Here is a 22637-nt window from a genome sequence, read left to right on the forward strand (position 1 = left end):
ACCATGGAAATACCTCTATTCAATTTACTGAATCTGCAATGCTGTGCCAGTGTTATTTCTTTATAGCCATTGAGGTCTTGTGCATTGGTTGCCCCATGATCTGATCATAGACCTCTACAATTTTCTCAGCCAGCCCTCGATTTTCAACAGCAGAAAATGATGTCTCTGTCTCTCTTGATTTGCACCACTGATTTGTGGTCTATGGGCTTGGTGGTGAGCCCTAACTCCCTGAACACTCTTCCCAGTCCCATTCGCCCCCTCCTCCTTTCCCCTCCTTCCCTGCCCTACTTCTCTTTTATTTTGCCTCTCATACCCTTTCAGCTCCTCCCCTCCACATCTCCTCTCACCACCACTTCTCGCCAACCCCACCACACCTTTCTTCATCACTCCCACTTTGCCTCCTCTCACCACTCCTTTTCTTCTTTCATGCCTCCTCTTTCCATTCCCCCACATCTCCTCTCATCACTCCCATCATGCCTCCTCTCACCACCAGTCTTACACACAACTACTGCTACGCCTGCTCTCAACGCTCCTTCTCTTACCTCGACTCACTCCCCTCACTCCACTCATCCTCCCCTCCATCTCTGACAAGAATCACACTCACAATTGAACACAGTCACTGTACAACACTATCAAACAACAAAAACAATTTACTTCCAAACTTACAATTGACAAATAATACACAAGCACTCACAAACTACAAATAGCACAGAACAACTCACTCGCAAATTGAAAAATCAAAACAAACTCTCAACAAACCTCCAAATCCTTATGGACTAAGTGTATTCTCTTTCCCTCCCAACAGCACTGGCAGATTTTCAACACAGCCTTATATAGCTTTCCATGTAGGCTAATTTTACCTGTGCTACCAGGTCTCGTGACATTACCTCAATTTTTGCAGAAGTGGTATACCACAATAATTATCTAATTTTAAAGGAATGTATTATAATTGTTCACACATAATTTTTTACTTTATAAATGTTCATGACTTCTGCCTTATTTATGCATAATAACATGCATATTTTTGGGCCAAGGATTGTGATATTAAATACATTTTAACAGAGTTTGATGATTCAAGACCACGGAATCTAATAAACAAGTTTAGATAGTACAGTATACCCTTCTTAGTTATCCCATAACATTGTGAACAAATGTACAGGCTGCCTTAAACCAGTACAGAAAAATCTGCATATGTGCTGGTGGACCAATGCCCCGAAGCCATCAAAGTGAGATCAGCGGTATCTCACCTGAATCAGCAATATCTGCCAATAACACAATGCCAATTGTGCCAATTACACAAGCGCTCCTTAAATTAAAACTAAGCAGCCAATGTGGACCTGTCTTACTACAATCTAGGTTCCCATGACTTGGTGCCCCAGCCATTGCCAAACCAATTGCTTCCATTGTCAACTCTATCCTGTCTGCAGGCCATATCCCTAAGACCTTAGAAAACTGCCAGAGTTGTCCCAATCTTCAAAAGTGGGGACAAAAACACTCTCAAACTACAGGCCAATCTCACTTCTCCCAATTCTATCCAAAGCCATGGAAAAATGTGTCCACTCCCAATTACAGTAAGCGATTACTATACCAAGACAAATATCCCTAGCCAATTCCAATCTGGCTTTCGCCCCAAACACTCCACCGTAACTACCCTGCTAAATGTTTGCAATGAAATCCAGTGTGGAATGGAACGGGGACAACTCACTGGTGCAGTATTCATAGATTTTGCAAAGGCTTTTGATACTGTTGATAATGCTATCCTTCTTAACAAACTCCAGAGCTCTGGAATAGGGAAGCATGCTTTAAACTGGTTTCCGTCCTACCTATCAGGTAGATCCCAACATGTGTCCATCTCAGGCCCTAACTCCAACCCCCTGGATATCACCTATGGTGTCCCGCAAGGCTCTGTTCTGGGGCCCCTACTCTTCTCAGTGTTCATCAATGATCTTCCCACAGCTTGTCAGGAAGCCTCAATACACATGTATGCAGATGACACAATCCTATATGCACACAGCCATAGCCTCTCTGACCTTCAACACATACTTCAGTCTGACTTTTTGAGACTCGAAAACTGGATTTCCCAATACAAACTGTTTTTAAACACTGACAAGACTGTAACAATGGTATTTGGAACCAAGACTAAATTGTTGAAGCTTCCAGCGACTGAGCTCCAGATCAGAACCAACGCTAACACCACCCTAACCCCTGTCACTAGTTTTAAATACCTGGGCATATGGTTTGACTCTCACTTAGCATTCGGGATGCACATTGATACCCTGACAACCAAGACCTATGCCAAACTAGGGGTACTTTACAGGAACAAATCCTCCCTAAGTCTCCTGGTCAGAAAGCGTATCGCACAGCAGATGCTAATGCCAGTTATTGACTATGGAGACATAGTATATGGCTCGGCACCTCAAACACACCTTAGCAAACTTAACACCCTCTACAATTCAATTTGTCGTTTTGTTCTCCAATGCAACTATAACACACATCACTGCGAAATGCTCAAAGAACTTGATTGGTCAACAATCAAGTTTAAGAGCAAAGTTCACCTTTCCTGTCTTGCCTTCAAATTCTTTATGGGCAAGCTACCCAGCTACCTGAACAAGCTCCTCACCCCACCACATGCAGCACCTATCATCTGAGATCAGACTCCAAAAGGCTGTTCATGGTCCCAAGGCTCAACAAAGTATCTGGACGTTCCTCCTTCTCTTACCATGCACCCCAATACTGGAACAACCTACCAGAGACTCTCACATCCACCACCAGTTTAAATTCTTTAAAATCTAAGGCTGTCACACATTTTAATCTGGTCTGTAACTGTTTCATACGCCTGTAACCCTGTTTCCCCCCCCCCCCCAGTCTCTACGGGAGTGTGAGGGGTGCATGGGGGCTGGTTACAGGCGGTGTGGTGCGTACCTGTGAGGAACAGGAGGGCCTGAGCTTCCCGTGATGTTGTGGGGGAGCCAAGACGGGCTTCTGGGGTGGTAGCCTCCATATTATCTTAGTGGTGCAGCGCCTCCATCTTCTATACTCCCAGGGTAATGGGACAGGACCGGTATAGAAGAATCCCTCGGGTCCCAGGGTTATACTCTCCAAATCACACACAGTCTTTATGGGTGCAGAACAGTCTCTTTACTTGACAGGGCAACGATATCCCAACGATAAGGCTTCCAGCAGCCACAAAACAATTGCCAGTGCCAAGTACAACCTGCTCAACTCCCACAACCTCCTCCTCTCCTTCCCTCCAAGTCACTCGGCCGACAGGATGGTCTGGGCTAGGGCAGAAATACCCCGTGGCCCACCCCCGAGGTTAGCCTTGAGGTGGGTCTTGAATTCTCTTCCCATCACCCCTGGCAGCGGGGTGAGGGCATTGGTCCACCAGTCTATGATTCTATCAGCTCTACTTATAGACGCTGATCGGTTTGGTTCCTCTCGCTCTCAACCGGCATGCTGCGCCGAGGAGCCCATAGCCTCCTGATACTCCTCGGACCGTTCCGCAGGATTCGTGGCTTACGGCTTAATACTCAGCAGCTCTAGACTCTTGGTCTCACTGCTCACTGGAACTCTTCTTAAGCTACTCTCTCAATTGAAGAACCATAAATCAGAGAGGAACATGGCACACAGCAAGGACGAAGAACAACTCCCACTCGCCGGATTGGGCTGCTAAATATAGAGCTAGCCCCTCCCCTCCTGGTGTCAGCAGAACCTCCCTCTTGCTCACGCCTGAAGCAGAGTCCAGGCCGGCATCTACCATTCCGGTTAGGGTTATGAAGGGGGAAAACCCATAATGATTACTGGCGCCTGATCTTAACAGGACTTACCACAGTAGAAGGAAGATAGGTATAACCTGAGCTGTTTACAGGGGGCTACACGCCCATAATATATATTATCTGTAACTGTGCATGCAATGTCTTGTATATAATGTATACCCTGTTCATTTATGTAACTTTATTTGTAACCATGTATTATTTGTCTTAACTCTGTGCCCAGGACATACTTGAAAACGAGAGGTAACTTATGTATTACTTCCTGGAAAAATATTTTATAAATAAAATAAAGTCAATGGGGAATATCAAGGATTGGGGTGCGATTCAGCAGATCACACTTTGATGACTCCGGGGCAATGTCTTCTCTTTAAGTCTCAAGGTTCTATTTTAAATCAAACAATCTTGGCTGCAAAAATTGATCAATACTGGTGAAAAAAATGGCACAATACAGGCATAACCCGGTTTAAGGACACTCACTTTATGTACACTCGAGAGTAAGGACATATCGCCCAATAGGTAAATGGCAGCTTGCGCATGCACCTGTCAGCACGTCCTGAACAGCAATACCGGCTCCCTACCTGTACCAAAGCTGTGCACAAGCGGCGAGACTATAGAGCCTGTTACAAATGCATTATTTACATCAGTTATGCACGTATATGATGATTGCAGTATACAGTACATGCATCGATAAGTGGGAAAAAGGTAGTGCTTCATTTTAAGTACATTTTCGCTTTACATACATGGTTCGGTCCCATTGCGTACGTTAATACGGGGTATGCCTGTATGGAGGTTATTCATTAAAGCATGATGTTGCCAATCATGCACTACTGCACAGACACTCTTATTCAAGTCAATGGGAGCTTTCGTGCTGTAATGTCCAATTGGCACTATCACACTACTATCTATAAAAGGACAAATCCTCTAAAAAATATCAGATTTGTTTTTCTCACTTGGTGCGGTGTATTTGCACCAGCATTGCTCTAGCTTTGTAGAGATGAGACGTTTTATAAGTAAGTTGCAATATGTGAAATACCTGGTTTAATACTGTCTACTGTTCTGAATTATGCACTCCTCTTTTGGCATATTTCATGTAATACCAGTCACTAGAAAATTATCTCATTTAGCTGAACTGGAAATGATCATTTGTTAATTTCAGGATAAGGCTACCTTCTTCATTACATGCTGAAGCAGAACATATTTCAATCCTTCCTAACATCTTTTATCAAAATGTCAGATTCCTTATAAATATATTTGTGTGGATTGTATGTGTATATATATATATATATATATATATATATATATATATATATTTATACATATATATATATTTATACAATCCACACAGTTGTGTGAAAAAGAAAGTACACCCTCTTTGAATTCTATGGTTTTACATATCAGGACATAATAACAATCATCTGTTCCTTAGCAGGTCTTTGCAACTGGGCCATTGCAACACCTTGATTCTTTTCTTTTTCAGCCATTCTGTTGTAGATTTGCTGGTGTGGTTGGGACCATTGTCCTATTGCATGGCCCAATTTCGACCAAGCTTTAGCTGTCAGACAGATGGCTTCACATTTGACTCTAGAATACTTTGGTATACAGAGGAGTTCATGGTCGACTCAATGACTTCAAGTGTCCCAGGTCCTTTGGCTGCAAAACAAGCCCAACTCATCACCCCTCCACCACCGTGCTTGACAGTTGCTATGAGGTGTTTGTGCTGATATGCTGTGTTTCGTTTTCGCCAAATGAGGCGCTGTGCATTATGGCCAAACTTTTCCTCTTTGGTCTCGTCTGTCCTAAGGGCATTGTTCCAGAAGTCTTGTGGTTTGTTCAGATGCAACTTTGCAAACCTAAGTCGTGCTGCCATGTTCTTTTTAGAGAGAAGAGGCTTTTTACTGGAAACCCTTCCAAACAAACCATACTTGTTCAGTCTTTTTCTAATTGTACTGTCATGAACTTTAACATTTAACATGCTAACTGAGGCCTGTAGAGTCTGAGATGAAACTCTTGTTTTTTTTGCAATTTCTCTGAGCATTGTATGGTCTGACCTTGGGGTGAATATGCTGGGACGTCCACTCCTGGGAAGATTGGCAACTGTCTTGAATGCTTTCCACTTTTGAATAATCTTTCTCACTGTAGAATGATGGACTTTAAATTTTTTGGAAATGGCCTTATAACCCTTCCCAGATTGATGGGCAGCAACAATTGCTTCTCTAAGATCATTGTTGATGTCTTTCCTCCTTGACATTGTGTTAACACACACCTGAATGCTCCAGACCAGCAAACTGCTAAAACTTCGGCTTTTATAGAGGTGGTCACACTTGCTGATGATCAATTAATCAAGGGCATTTGATTAGCAGCACCTGTCTGTTACTTAGCATCGGAATTCCTATGGAAGTAGTAAGGGTGTACTTAGTTTTTCACACATAGCTTCTCCATTTTGGCTTTATTTTTGTTAAATAAATCATGACAGGGTGTAATATGTCATGTGTTGTTGTTCATCTGAGGTTGTATTTACGTCATTTTAAGACCTGCTAAGGAACAGATGATTGTTATTATGGCCTGATAATAGGTGATAATGGTTGGAAGGTTGGGGTGCAGACCTGTCTGAGACATGAGAATGTGCTCACAAGTGATATTCTTTATTGGCTATATGCTAACGGTGGAGGTTTTTTGTTGCCTTTTTCACAACTTCTTCATAACTTAAAATGTAATGGTATATATATATATATATATATCAAATTCTGATTAAGATTCAATGGTCTACAAATATGGTCTTTTTTTCAATATATGCATATTTTTTGAAGGTATCATTTTCATGTTCGGGACTTTACTTTCAATGGATAAAGACATTGAACATTAATGTTCTAGTGGTACAGTATAAAAACTTAGCGCAAAAATATTACCAAATGATAACAACTGCTTAAGCACCAACCTCACCTTGTGTCATCCAATCCCTTTTACAAAGGAAAAAAGGTGATGTAGAATTAACGCTAATGATCTAATAATAAACAATGAACCCTATATGAGGGTGAGCCCTCTAATGGGGTGCTAGGCAGCCTGGTGGAATCCTGATAGTACAATCAGAAGAAATGCAAAAACAAAAAAAGATACTGGCGCCTAATGAGTCCAATTATTTATTTATAAAATATTTTACCAGGAATTAATACATTGAGAGTTACCTCTCGTTTTCAAGTATGTCCTGGGCACAGAGTAAAACAAATAATACATGGTTACAAATACAGTTACATAAATGAACAAGGTATACATTTATATACAAGACATTGCATGCACAGTTAAAGAAAATATATATTATGAGCGTATGAAACAGTTACAGACCAGATTAAAGTGTGAGACAGCCTTAGATTTGAAAGAACTTAAGCTGGTGGTGGATATGAGAGTCTCTGGTAGGTTGTTCCAGTTTTGGGGTGCACGGAAGGAGAAGGAGGAACGTCCGGATACTTTGTTGAGTCTTGGGACCATGAATAGTCTTTTGGAGTCTGATCTCAGGTGATAGGTACTGCATGTGGTAGGGGTGAGGAGCTTGTTCAGGTAGCTGGGTAGCTTGCCCAGAAAGTATTTGAGGGTGAGACAGGAAAGGTGAACTTTGCGCCTAGACTCTAGTGATGACCAATTTAGTTCTTTGAGCATTTCGCAGTGATGTGTGTTGTAGTTGCATTGGAGAACAAAACGACAAATTGAATTGTAGAGGGTGTCAAGTTTGCTAAGGTGGGTTTGAGGAGCCGAGCCATATACTATGTCTCCATAGTCAATAATTGGCATTAGCATCTGCTGTGCAATACGCTTTCTGACCAGGAGACTTAGGGAGGATTTGTTCCTGTAAAGTACCCCTAGTTTGGCATAGGTCTTGGTTGTCAGGGTATCAATGTGCATCCCGAATGTTAAGTGGGAGTCAAACCATAAGCCCAGGTATTTAAAACTAGTGACAGGTGTTAGGGTGGTTTTAGCGTTGGTTCTAATCAGGAGCTCAGTCACTGAAAGCTTTACAAATTTAGTCTTGGTCCCAAATACCATTGTTACAGTCTTGTCAGTGTTTAAAAACAGTTTGTTTTGGGAAATCCAGTTTTCGAGTCTCAAAAAGTCAGACTGAAGTATGTGTTGAAGGTCAGAGAGGCTATGGCTGTGTGCATACAGGATTGTGTCATCTGCATACATGTGTATTGAGGCTTCCTTACAAGCTGTGGGAAGATCATTAATGAACACTGAGAAGAGTAGGGGCCCCAGAACAGAGCCTTGCGGGACACCACAAGTGATATCCAGGGGGTTGGAGTTAGAGCCTGAGATGGACACATGTTGGGATCTTCCTGATAGGTAGGACTGAAACCAGTTTAAAGCATGTTTCCCTATTCCAGAGCTCTGGAGTTTGTTAAGCAGGATAGCATGATCAACTGTGTCAAAAGCCTTTGCAAAATCTAGGAATACTGCACCAGTGAGTTGTCCCCGTTCCATTCCACACTGGATTTCATTGCAAACTTTTAGCAGGGTAGTTACGGTGGAGTGTTTGGGACGAAACCCAGACTGGAATTGGCTAGGGAAATTTGTCTTGGTGTAGAAATCGCTTAATTGGGAGTGGACACATTTTTCCATAACTTTGGATAGAATTGGGAGAAGTGAGATTGGCCTGTAGTTTGAGACAGTGTTTTTGTCCCCACTTTTGAAGATTGGGACAAATTAGGTGATAGTCCTGGAATTCCAGATGGAATGGTTCAAGTCCCAGAATGATGATTTAGCAATTTTTCAATCTTAGGGTGACCAGATGTAGCTAATCAGTGCTGTGCCTCTTTCTTCACATCGGAGGTTTGATTGAGGTGTATATATGTATATATGTACAAATATATATATATATATATATATATATATATATATATATATATATATATATATATATATATATATATATATATATACTTGTGTCACGTGTTCATTGAGAGCAGTTGCAGTGAGGAGTTGCTTGTAAACTGAAATTGTAAATTTACTCTGGCGTCTTTCAGCTTACAAGCAACTCCTCACTGCAACTGCTCTCAATGAACACGTGACACAAGTATATATATATATATTTGTACATATATACATATATACACCTCAATCAAACCTCTGATGTGAAGAAAGAGGCACAGCACTGATTAGCTACATCTGGTCACCCTAAGATTGAAAAATTGCTAAATCATCATTCTGGGACTTGAACCATTCCATCTGGAATTCCAGGACTATCACCTAATTGGACTCATTAGGCGCCGGTATCTCTTTTTGTTTCTCCAATCCCTTTTACATTTCATTAGAGAGACCGCTACTTTGAGGCAGGACAATACTGTTGGTTATTACTGGTAGGGGATGAGCTACAATACAGGAGAAACATAGAAATATACAAAAGTGCAAAAATGTCCATTGTAAGGTATAGATTTTACCCAATCTTTAAATTCTGTTTAATAACCAGTGTTGTAAAAAGTTAAGTTGTTTTTGTTGTTTGTTAAGTAAATTATTTAAGGATAAAAATAATGAATTCACAGAATATAAAATAAGAAAAACATATTTCTACATTTTTTAGGGAAGTCTTTTTCATTTTTGTTTCCAACATCTTTTGTATAAGGGAAAAGGCCAAAAAAAAACAAAAAAACCCTTAGGTACTGTATCTCTAAAACTCTTTAAAAAAGGCTAACATTAACCTTTTTCTAGTTGGCGGATGATTTCATCTTGATTTACAATGTATGCCTTACAGAAGCTCATTATGACCTTAGTATAATAATTTTAAGTGATCTTCAGTCAACTTTATACGCCTAATTTCCCACAATAAATAACCATCTATGTCAAGAAAGATAAAACATTTTTTATAAATAATACATTGAGACCTGATATGTCTGCTTGAAAAACAATGATAGATTCCACTCTTAATTTAAAATTGAGCCAAGGCCAATATCTTTCTATCTAGTTAGTTTAATGATTACAGGATCGACTTACAGCTGTTTCTACCAGACAAGAACTAGAAATCTCCATTGTCTCAATCTTTTTTTGTACTATCTAAAATACAACGGACTTTATAGACACATTCATTCACCAATATCTAGAGTGAGGTTGTAGTATACAAAACAGAAAAAACAATAATACAAATTATTTATTTGTATATAGATGCGCTACTGGCCATGGCAATGCAATAATATTTTGTAACTGAATGACAGGAGGGTGATTTGCCTAAAGTAGGGTGAGGTACTGTAAGGGTGTCACATGGCCTCTAACTTGGTCCTCCTTATTCCATAGTCACTAGACTACTCTTTCGGTTTAAAGTGGCAGTCCATGTTATTTTTTTTTTTTTTAATAAAAAAATAATAATACAGGATTGAAGCAGGGGGTCTACAGAGCTGAACCCCATTCAGTTTAGCTCCGGTGACCCCCTGTTTCATGAGATACTGTAAAGTGCCGGTTGCTGCTCCAGGAATCACATTATGGCAGATTTTCAAAGATCCCACAGCCTACGAGCCAATAGAAAGCTGTGACGTCACCGGGTGTGACTTCCTATTGGCTCATGGGACGTGGGAGCTTTAAATGGCAGAAAACTGCTCAGAGATACCAGCATCTCCTTCAGAGGTAAGTATCTCTAGAAGCAGGGGGTCCCCGAAGCTGAAATTAACGGGGTTCAGCTCCAGATACCCCCTGCTTCAATTGTACTAAAAATGTAAAAAACTGAATTAAAATAAAACACGCATGGATTGCTCCTTTCCTTTAATCTCTCTAATTTATTTTTAACATTGACAAATTCCAATGCCATGTCAGGTCATGCAAGCATCACTGCTATGTTCACTTCAACAAATGTTTCATCAAGGACAAGGCAACTTTAGTACAAATAATAACAGTATAAATTGGTCCTTTATTGGTGAATGTAGGGAACCAAAAAAAGAAATTACCTTGAATTATAGGCTAAGTAGTAAAATTCTGGGCATTACTGAAATCCCTGCTCTCTGATAGGTCAGAATTCCGAGCATTATTTATTCAGTAATGCCCGGAATTTTTGACAACTTGCCAACTCACATCAAAGCAGAGATGCAGGGGATCGCGCTGAGAAAATAACCGGCACGTTTAAAACTTAACTGCAGCACCTCTGTTCCTCTCCTCACTGAGCACACTGAACACAGCAGCATAAGCAGCCTCTCTCCCTCTCTGACAGTTGCTAGTGCTGTCAGAAGCTGCCATGTCCCAACTGGTAACTTTGTTGCTTGCAACAAAGTAATATTTCTCACCACATCTATTGCCTGTGCTACTGTAAGGTAATTTGTATTTCTTTTTATTTAGTTGTAGTTAATATCACAGTCCCCCCACTTCTCTCCCACATCTCCCCTCCACCCACCTCTCCCCCTCCATTCCCCCCAATTCTCCCCCTCACCCCTTTTCTCCCCTCACCTCTCCCCCCTCAACTCTCTCTCTCCCCCTCACCTCTCTCTCCCCCCTCACCTCTCTCTTCCCCCCTCACCTTTCTCTCTTCCCCCCCTCACCTCTCTCTCTTCCCCCCTCACCTCTCTCCCCCCCACCCCTCTCTCTCCCCTCTCTCCCCCCCTCATCTCTCTCCCCCTACCTCTCTCTCCCCCCTACCTCCCTCTTCCCCCCCCTCACCTCCCTCACCCCTCTCTTCCTCCCCTCACATCTCTCTTCCCCCCTCACATCTCTCTCCCCCCTCACATCTCTCTCCCCCCTCACATCTCTCTTTTCCCCCTCACCTCTCTCTTCCCCCCTCACCTCTCTTCCCCCCTCACCTCTCTCTTACCCCCCTCACCTCTCTCCCCCCCACCACTTTTCTCTTTCCCCCTTTCTTCTCTTCTCTCTTCACCCCCTCCTTCACCTCTCTCCCCCTACACCTCCCTCCCCCCCCCCATACCTCTCTTTCCCCCATAAACCTCTCTCTCTCCCGACCCTCATCCCTCTCATCTTCTACTTTACTTCTTTTTCCTACACAGGTATATAGACTGATAAAAATCAATGACTACAAAAATGTATCTTTTTTATGATATATTCAAAATAAGCCTACATTTAGCCTTTAATAGTAATAATCCCCTCAGAACAGGGAATTACTGGCCAATAATGCCCTGTTCTTCAGGGAGTATTACTTAATTATAGGATAAATCTGGTAAATTCCGGGCATTACTGAAATGCCTGCTCTCTGGTTAACATTCCGGGGATTATTCATTCTGTAATGCCCGGAATTTTTGCAGCTTGCAATGTGTTTATTTCCAGCCAATCAGCTTTTCCTTTTGTCAGAAAAGTGTCAGTGTGTCAGCAGCAGCAGCAGCAGCAGCAGTGTGTGTGTGTGTGTGTCACTGTGTTGCTAGCAGCTGCAGCGTGTGTGTGTGTGTGTGTGTGTGTGTGTGTGTGTGTGTGTGTGTGTGTGTGTGTGTGTGTGTGTGTGTGTGTGTGTGGCAGCAGCAGTGTGTGTGTCAGCAGCAGTGTGTGTCAGCAGCAGTGTGTGTGTGTGTCAGCAGCAGCAGCAGCTATGTTTATGGGTGTAGCTGCAACGTGTGTGTGTGTGTGGTGTGCTGTTGTGTTCTGTGTGTGTAGCAGCAGCAGCAGAATTTGTGTGTAGCAACAGTGTGTGTGTGTGTGTGTAGCTGCGGTGTTGTGTGTAGAGCTAGTGTGTGTGTGTGTATACAGAGGGGGCGGCAGTGTGTGGATATCGATAGCTGCATTGTAAGCGTATATAGAGGTGGTTTAATGTATTTACCATTTTATTTTAATAAAAACATATATATAACTACACAAAAGTGTCTATTATTTATGAAAAAAACCCACATTTAGCCTATGATAGTAATAATCCCCTCAGAACAGGGCATTACTGGCCAATAATGCCCTGGCTGGGTTAAAGTCCTTCGGCTTCACTTCGGGCCTTCAACTCTTCCAGCCAGGGCATTGTTGGCCAGTAATGCCCTGTTTTGAGGGGATTATTTCTTAAATAATGAACCCCAATGATATTCATTTTATGTAATCAGAGCATGTAGCAGATAACTTCGACGTTATCACTACAGCATCGAATATCTTTGCATGTTCATACCGAACGGTATAAATTTTGTGAAAAAACGGTATTCAATAACATATATCGTTTTGTAGAAAAATGACATACCACACGGGTTGGAATTTGCTTTTCAAGCGATATGCCCTTGCAATGTCGCTCCAGTCTGGAAAAGCTGTGCAGAGAGAAACTGCATCTCCCTGCCCACATCTTATTAACGTAGGATTGAAGCAGGGGGTCTCTGGAGCTGAAATGAATGTGCGTCAGCTCTGGAGACCCCCGGCTTCCATCCTACGTAGTAAAAATAAAATATACTCCTTCCTATGCCCATTGCAAATCCGATCTCACCACCCTTTAGGAGGCGAAAACAAAATATGCGGGTTTAAGGTGCAATGTGAATCTCAGAGCTACCTGAATAGCAGTTGCTCCCCAAAAAATGCGAGTTTGGGCATTTTTTGAGCTACCGCACATCTTGTCAGAGCCAGAGTGCTAATGCTTGTTAAAAAGCAATTTCCAAAATTTTTTAACATGTTATCGAATCTTTCTGAATAGCTTCACATGCAAAATCTCTTGGAAGGTGCACTTAACAAGCGTTAAGTCACTTATCGAAGTTACCTGAATAGGCCCCTTATAATGATATATTGTGAGTGCCCTGTAACAAGAATTGAAATACTTTCATTTATATTGGTCTTCTCAGTGTATTCACAGCAGAAAACCTGGAAAATTATTGTTATCTTTTCATTACAAGAATGTACATGTTGCACATATTTGTCTATGGAGGATTATGATAGATGTGACCTGCAAAATTAATTGTAAATTTACAATGAAAACATTTCTTTTTGACATTCATTGTTTATCACTTTCACTGCACTAGATGTTTTTTTTCTTCTTATTGACATTGATTTTCTAAGCTTGGAACACATGCTGTGAGCAAGCTTAACTAAGATAAAAACTTTTGACCTTCTCTGCAAGTGCTGTGAACACAGGTCTTATGAATACAGTACAGTGTGGATGAAACTATTTATTTACTTACAGTACTACTATTTTACTACCAAATCCTATTGAGACTCTGCTCTCTTTTAACAGGAGGCAGGTTAATGAAAGTACATGTGAATGGGAAAGCACTACATTTTGGCAGTAACAGTTTATCAGTGTATTTGTGTTACATATTACCAGGTGGAAACTGTAAGCCTCTTTGAAGAAAGGGAATGTAAGAACTATTAACCACATGCTATTTAAAATTACTCTTAAAGGGGTTGGCTGGCCTGGGGGTCCGGGGAAGAGGGGAAAATTGCCCCTCCTCCCCACCCCCCCGGGCTGGTCAGATTTAAAACATTGGGCCAGTCCAAGCGGAGAGGAGAAGCTGTGCGCGGCTCAACATAGATTCTGCCCAGCAGGTGGTGCTAAAGACACAGCAGCTCTACATCTCCCGGGCGGCGTGTGTTTATTTATACGATGCATGGATGGTGTGTGTGTGTGTGTATATGATGCATTGATTGTGTGTGTGTGTGTGTGTTTATATGATTAATGGATGGATATACATACACATATATAATGCATTGATGGTGGTATGTGTGTGTACCTCAAAATTGGGGTTGTCCACAGCACTCTGGAGTAATAAAAATAAGACATTTTATTCCACAAAAAAAATAAAAATGATCGCAATCATTCAATGTTTTGGCCCGTTATGGCCCGTTGCCAAAACACATGCGTCAGGGACAACATGTTAGGCGCTGGTGCCTTGGAATATATATATATAGCAACTGTAAATATTACTGTATGTTCATTTGCATGTCTTAGACAGGTCTGCAACCCTGTCTTTCCCCATTGTCACCCAGCATACAGCGGTTCCACTGCAGCAAGGGATTCTGGGAAATGACATGCAAATGAGCACATATATATATATATATATATATATATATATATATATATATATATATATATATTCACGCCACTGAAAGTAGTACTGTATCTTGCCTTGCTGAAAACTGCTGGAGATTGGAACACAGAAAAGATAAAAGCAGGCACTCCAGGACTTGGAAAAATAAATAACGTTTATTGCAAAATTATCAACATTTTGTCTCTCTACAGGAGCCTTGGGAAAGTCTCCTGTAGAGAGCCGAAACGTTGATAGAAAAATAAATAAAGTTGTTTTGCAAAAATAAGTCCTGGAGGTCCTGCTTCCATGTTTAAAATATTTTTTATTTAAAAAAAATTCATTTTTGTTTTTTTGGGGGAACGTGAATAAAATGTCTTCTTTTTAATACTCCAGAGTGCTGTGGACAACCCCATTTTTGAGGTACACACACATACCACCATCAATGCATTATATATGTGTATGTGTATCCATGAATCCTATAAACACACACACACCATTCATACCTCATATATACACACACACACCATTCATACCTCATATATACACACACATACCATTCATGCATCATACACACACACACACACACACACACACACACACACACACACACACACACACACACACACACACACACACACACACACACACACACACACACACACACACACACACACACACACACACCATCCATGCATTGTATAAATAAACACATGCCGCCCAGGAGAGGTAGAGCTGCTGTGTCTTTAGCACGAAGCGACAGAGAAGCCCAACATTTGCCACGCTCAGTAGCTCTCCTTTTTGACATTTAAATACATATATATTTTGTGGGGGCTCAGGGGTTCCTAAAATAAGCTTGCTGGGGATCTGTGTGTTGTTTGTGTCTTTAGCACCACCTGCTGGCTAGAATCTTGAATCAGAATGTTGAGCCGTGCACAGCTTCTCCTCTCCGTTTGGACTGGTCCAATGTTTTAAATCTGACCGGTGGGGGGAGGGGCAATTTGCCCCCCTTCCCCCAGACCCTCAGGCCAGCAAACCCCTTTAAGAGTAATTTTAAATAGCATGTGGTTAATAGTTATTACATTCCCTTTCTTCAAAGAGGCTTCCAGTGAAAATCCTCTCTCTTCCTAATCATTCTTGCACCTTTGTAGTTGGGAGAAAATTCCTCTGGTAATCTAAAAATCAGGTGACACTTTAATAATGCCAGTCTGGTACTGTCAATGAAGAAACAGGCAGGGGATTCTGGAAGTGAAAATACATACCACACCGTCTCCCTCATACAGTACGGTGGCAATCTTTACAGCTAAAATAGTTTTTAATTCTGTAGATTTTTTGGGGGAAAATGAAACTTGGGTAGTACTTTTTATTGCCCAGTCTTTCATAAAATACATTGAGCTTAAAGCTCATTCTGCATAGACATTGCATCTTTACTGACATGCTGTATGTACTGTATGGCAATTGTGCAATTTGCACCATAACATAGAGCACACATTTTCTTTTGCTTTAATTTGCTGTTGCATAAAGATCGTCATTTTTCGACATTTGATTCAGATCTCTTAGGAAAAAAGATTAACATGACCTTAACCTGGTGGATTTATTTGACACACAGAACGGAAAACGACACCAGTTTTATATACAAATGTAGATCTGTCTTTATAGTAATGCACTGATTCTAAGAACTTTTACATCCATTATCTAAACCACTAGAGTAAGCAGAGAAAAATTGACAGAAAGCAACTTGGCAGAGTGATGCAGAGTCACAGTGACCTCCCTGTAACTTACATTGATCCAGATTCAAAGAGGTCCGTTATTTACTTAACGAGGCGTTAACCAAAGCTATATTTTACATATCCATATTAGCATATATCCCAAGTATTCCCAGGTCTGCTTTATTTCTTTTTTTTTCCAAACCTGTTTCTCCAAGTGTAAAGTTGTGTGGGGTGGTATATATGGGACTTGGGTCTCTTGGGACTCTGTCGTCGTCTCCCCCACAGTATGATGAGTAAAACTGGACAATGTCAATGTTGTTTATATCATAGACATCATTAACACAGACTTCTTCTCCATACACTCTCACGCTGATTAATACCCAGTACAGATACTATGTAGATTTGTGTTTATGGAATTTGCCCCATGAAGCAAGGGAATTGCGTTACCCAAACATGTTGTTAATATACTCGCATAAACTTAAGTTATCAACCTATCCTCTATGGCAGCTGTGGGGTGCAAGATTTTTCAGGGTGGGGCGGCGTTTGCAAGGGTCCCACGCTCTTCCCCCATGGCATTTAAATTAATGCCGTGGATCGCGTGAGGCCTCTGCAACTTCACTTACCTTCTCTTCAGCGAAGGGTCGAAATGGCAACATGGTGTCAAACGACGCTGCGGGGTCATGTGACGCCATGTTGGCATGGCAGCGCTGCTCTATGGAGAACATTACAGTCATTACAAGATGGTGCACATTAATGCAGGGAACACATGGTTGTGCATTCCTTCATTGCTGATCCCCTGCTACAAAATAAAAAATGCAGAACTAACCACAATTTACAAATTGATGTCATTTAAAAATGGTACATTTTCCATTATTTATTGGCCTATAGAATGACCCTTAAAGCAGCAATACTACATTCCCTCTCTTTTTTCTTCTTTTTTTCTTTCTTATTTGTATATGTAAAGCATGTGACAATGTATAATTCTACATTCTTACCTAAGATGGCAATCATTTGGTACTCCTGTTATGAATTAACTATAAATAGCCATGTTAGTCCAGTTGCATTAGTGCAGAGTAAATGAGTCCTTCAGGTTTAGGTGATATCTTTTTTATTTGGACTAACAATAGATATTATAAGACAGGCTTTTGCGAGTTCTCTCTTTGGCACCACAATAAACCAACATTTTATAGTCAATCTTGAACAGAGATTCCTTACCACATTCCTCCACACACCTTACAAATATTACAGATACATTGATGATTTGTTTATAATCTGGGCAGAGGGCAAAGAAAATCTCAAACAATTTTATGAGTCCTTGAATAAGTTCCACCCATCAATTAAGCACAAAAATAGATTATTCAGCAAACCTAGCGAAACTTCTAGATACCACAGTAACACTGAAGAATGGTAAACTACACACATTGGTATACAAGAAACCCACCGACAGATGACGTTACCTCCATAATTCCAGCTTCCATCCCACTCATAAATTAAGTAGAAATAGCCATGTTAGTCCAGTTGCTATAGTGCAGAGTAAATGTATTAGGTGATACCATTTTTATTTTGACTAACAATTGATATTATAAGATAAGCTTTTGAGAATTCTGTCTCTTCTTCATGCCATCAATACTGATCCCACAGCCAGTCACAAACATAGAACATTCAATGTCAAAGGAACATTTGCTGCACATCCAGGAATGGTACATTCAATGAGCAAATGTGACCAAGGATGCTAAATTGGTGAAACTAGCCAAAGACTTCACACCAGAACAAACCTACACAGATTCACAATAACAATGATCAAAATGATAATACACTTTGACACTAAAACAAGAGGGCTTATTGCTGATACTGTATGTTTTTTTTAAACCCATTACCATCATTGTTTGTAATGTTTCTCCCTGCCTCTCTGTGAATTTTATAATTAGCCCCTTCTTTCCCCCCCAACCCCTGCACATTGCTGATGGATGTGCAGTATGGTCCTTTGTTTCACAGTCCCTTTCATCCATGTATTGCCCTGTCAGTTTATTCTTTCTCTGCTTCATCTGCCTTAGGTGGCTCTTGTTTTTCATTTTTTTAGATCATGGAATCTTTGTAAATCAGTATTGCTGAACTGAGGAAGAGAGGAGGACTCTTGAAAGCTTGTCTTATGTCCTGGATCCAGATTGCATATTTTCTCTGTTCTGAGGCTGCCAGCACCCCTCTAAGTTTTCAACATTGTTGCTTTTCCTTGAGGTTTCCCAGCCTGTTGCCTTGGTAGCGCCCTTCTGCTCAAATCTGAGATGGTTTAGCTATCCTCCCCTGCTAGTGGTTTACCCCATTATTTGTTCCTGCTTGGACAGGAAAGCATATATTTCTCTTTAATATGTACATCAATATAATCCACACAATGATAACTAAATAACTAAGTTGCCGATCAATCCATTCTCTTCTGATCAATCGGGGAAGATTCGGCTCGGGAGTTCATTAAATGACTGCAGAGGAGTATTCTGCAGTCAGTGGAATAGATTTGCATATTAATATGACAACGTTATGTGGGGAAGATCATGTAACCAGCCAGTTACTACAGTAGATACAATTGGTGCACTGCTAGAGAGAGGGCATGGCTCAAAAATGGTGTGCTGGAGCCTGTTTCAGAAGAGGAAGGGGATGTGACCTTGTAAATGGTTGATATAGAATCAAAAAAGGCATGTTACATTATAATACATAAAAATGTCATTCAGAGTTGTTTTATAATAAATGCTACAAGTATTTTCTCATAGTACAGAATTAATTAATTTAAAAAAAACACACGTAGGATATTGCTTGGTCTGCAGCTTAAAAACAGATTTAAAATGGCATTAAGAGTTGAATAATAAAAAAAATGCAGTAAGTATTATCTAATACTACAGAACTGATTTATTAAAAATTTATATATATAGATATATATATATATATATATATATATATATATATCAAGAAAACAATATGAAGTAGCGCCGCTAAATAACCAGTTAATTATAGATATTAGTAGGAGAGACAATAGCTAATTGGATAGGCTTGAAGGGGCAGCTAGATACAGTAGGGCTAATACACTATGATAAAACTTTATAAAAATTTAAAATAGCAATACAATCTCCTGACAAAACCCTAAAGGAAAAAATGTAAAAAATCTAAAAAATGTATTTATTAATAAAAAATGTATAGAAAAAATTGTCAAAAGATAAAAATATATAATAAAAAACCTTCAATACATAAAGTCCTGTTCCAGTGGAAATGTCCTTGGTTTCTTGCAGCCCATTCCAAAGGGATCACCAGTCCCTAGTGATATCTGGAAAAAAGAACAAAAAAGAAACAGGCGCACACCTAGTGCATTACCACAATAAAAATGTATTGAATGAACATAAAATCTAACAAATGGCCACTCACAAGGATACAGCAAATAAAAGCGTGTATGAGATAGGCTCTCATGTGCCTTGCAGCTCAATCACCAGCATCCGTCCGCAGTCAGTGGCGTCGTCACGTGGATCACCTTCGTGAACCGGAACCGGAAGGGGGATCTTTCACCTTCAGTGCTCCATACCATTGGTCCCTCCGGGAAACAGGCACCTCAGATTTAGAAATGTATAAGGTAGCAGGCCGGGAGAGCAGCACACGGGAGCCAAAAGTTCTCAGTCAATCTGTATCAGTGTTTGTGGGCAAATGGCGGCCGGACTCTAGCCACGCCCTACGCGTTTCGTCATCAAATGACGACTTTCCCTGAAGAAGGGCGTGGCTAGAGTCCGGCCGCCATTTGCCCACAAACACTGATACAGATTGACTGAGAACTTTTGGCTCCCGTGTGCTGCTCTCCCGGCCTGCTACCTTATACATTTCTAAATCTGAGGTGCCTGTTTCCCGGAGGGACCAATGGTATGGAGCACTGAAGGTGAAAGATCCCTCTTCCGGTTCCGGTTCACGAAGGTGATCCACGTGACGACGCCACTGACTGCGGACGGATGCTGGTGATTGAGCTGCAAGGCACATGAGAGCCTATCTCATACACGCTTTTATTTGCTGTATCCTTGTGAGTGTCCATTTGTTAGATTTTATGTTCATTCAATACATTTTTATTGTGGTAATGCACTAGGTGTGCGCCTGTTTCTTTTTTGTTCTTTTTTCCATATATATATATATATATATATAATTTCACATGTTTTGCTGCTTTAAGCAATGAGATATGGGGAGATAATATTATCTCACTAGAGAGTGAATGAAATATTAATAGTAGACCTCTGACCAGAAACCAAATCCCAGACATAACTGTAATCACTATACTAACAATTCCATTTTAAAGGAAGATCTGATAAAACCTTGTTTGCTTTATCCATCCCTCTTGAAACTAAAAGGATTTGGTTATGCATCAAAGGTTTAAAAATCTGTATAACAAAATGATCTAACAGTGTGTGCATTTCCATTGCAATACTGAATGTAATATCGTTACCAGTAAACCTTGGGGAAAAGTTACCCTCTGTAAGGTGATTGGAATGTAATTACAATGCTCAGGCAAGATACTTCTTACGTGAGTATAGTCAAGGCCACAGAGACACTTAGAAATAAAAAACCTAGTAAGCTGTTTTAACAATGAAACTTTTTTGATTGAAACATGTATTTATTTTCCCGCTGCAAATTGCGATTGCTACGTACAAAACAAAATGGAATTTCATATTTGTATAAAAAAAACTACTGGCAGTTTTCAATCATGCATAAACACGATCCATTATTAAAAATATTGCCCTGGAAGGCATAGTGTTGTTTGCAAGTAGGACAAAGGTTAAAGTCCAAAACATAATTGTTTGAAATCTCATTTTCTTTGTGCAGGTAAGGTAGATTTGTTAAACGAACAGAGAACAGAAACCTAGTATGGGCACTCTAAACACCTGAGGGATGATATGATGAACACATTAAAACATACACTTTAATAAACAAATTAAAATAATGGGTATTAAAACGATAATTAAATGCTCTGATCCTATAAGTATGAACACACAGTGAGGTGTTCTGGATCAAAATACTGTAGTGAATAAACTGCACTTAACCACTAAGCAGTCTGAACAAGTGGGTATGTTAAACAACTGTCCAGTATTACCAGGACGCTGTAAATGAACACTACTGTAATTGTGTGTGCTAGTAAGTATAGAACACTGTGTGTTCATACTTATAGGATCAGAGCGTTTAGAGTAAGGTACTATTCTGAAGCTAGGGTCACGTTTTGATGTGTGAATAGCCCCCGATAGCATTAACTCAGCCCCCTTTACAAATCACTCCAAGTCCTATAATATTTCCTTCACTTTATTGGAAAAAGCAGCAGAATACAGGTTCTTGTGAATGGTGTGTAGTAGTGATTTGTAGTTAGAAGCAGGTAGAAAGAGATGGCCTTGCCATAGGAGAGTAACAGAGATGCGTGCTGTACTCACTGTCTGCAGGGTGGAAAAGGAAGTGAGGAGCAATGTGGGTAAAAGGAATAGTCTTGGGACAGACTATCTGTGAACAAAACAGAGGGGAGGGCAGAATAGCCCATTCTGAGAAGAATCTCAGAGGCTGCAGTAGCAACTCACTGATTACATGCTCAGAGGCAAGAAATGCAACATTGTTACATATCACACAGGCACAGTGTGTGTGTGCAAACTCTATGCAGCTGAAAATAAGAACTGACAGGCAGAAGCTGCAAAGGAAAGAGGGGGGTGAAACAGGGATGTGATTCTTGTTCCATGACAGGTACACCTTGAGAAAGGACATAGAGCCGGAAACGCGTTGGTGGACTATTGCTGTGGCTAGGGGGTACATTTAGTCCAATCTTTTTATGCAATAAATATTTTTGCTGTTGCAACCGTGAGCCTCCTCCTGGTCTTCTTGGCAGTGCACTGCCATTTTCTACCTGTTCCTGCTGCATCATCTGGTGGATTGCACGCCATTCATTTACCTGCTGTGGGAAACTCCTGGAATAAAAAGGGAGTCTTTTCTGTGGGTTGCCATATCCTGTTATTCTCACCATATGGGACTTTGTCTGTACTAATCATTAGAGTTGCCAGTTGCATTAAGTACTAGTCCCCTAACCCTATTAGGGCAACTTTATTGTACTACACAGTACATTGGGAGTTTTTCAATTGCAAACGTTATAATTATAAGGACTTGTTCTTCTGATGCACTGGCGTTCTATACATTTCAGTCTTTGGAGCCTATTTTAATAGCTTTGATAAGTGAGTTATCAACAGTTTTGAGCTCGTCTCGAGCGAGTTTGCATGTGTAGCTAT

General features: G+C 40.6%; 1 protein-coding gene across 5 annotated transcripts in view; it reads left to right on the top strand.

The window, feature by feature from the left end:
* RBMS3 (RNA binding motif single stranded interacting protein 3) overlaps window positions 1-22637 on the top strand; it is a 713484-nt gene that overhangs the window by 350601 nt on the left and 340246 nt on the right. The gene's annotated exons all lie outside the window — the stretch shown is intronic.

The sequence above is a fragment of the Ascaphus truei genome, chromosome 2 (genome assembly GCF_040206685.1).
Source record: "Ascaphus truei isolate aAscTru1 chromosome 2, aAscTru1.hap1, whole genome shotgun sequence".
NCBI classification, from domain to species: Eukaryota; Metazoa; Chordata; class Amphibia; order Anura; family Ascaphidae; genus Ascaphus; species Ascaphus truei.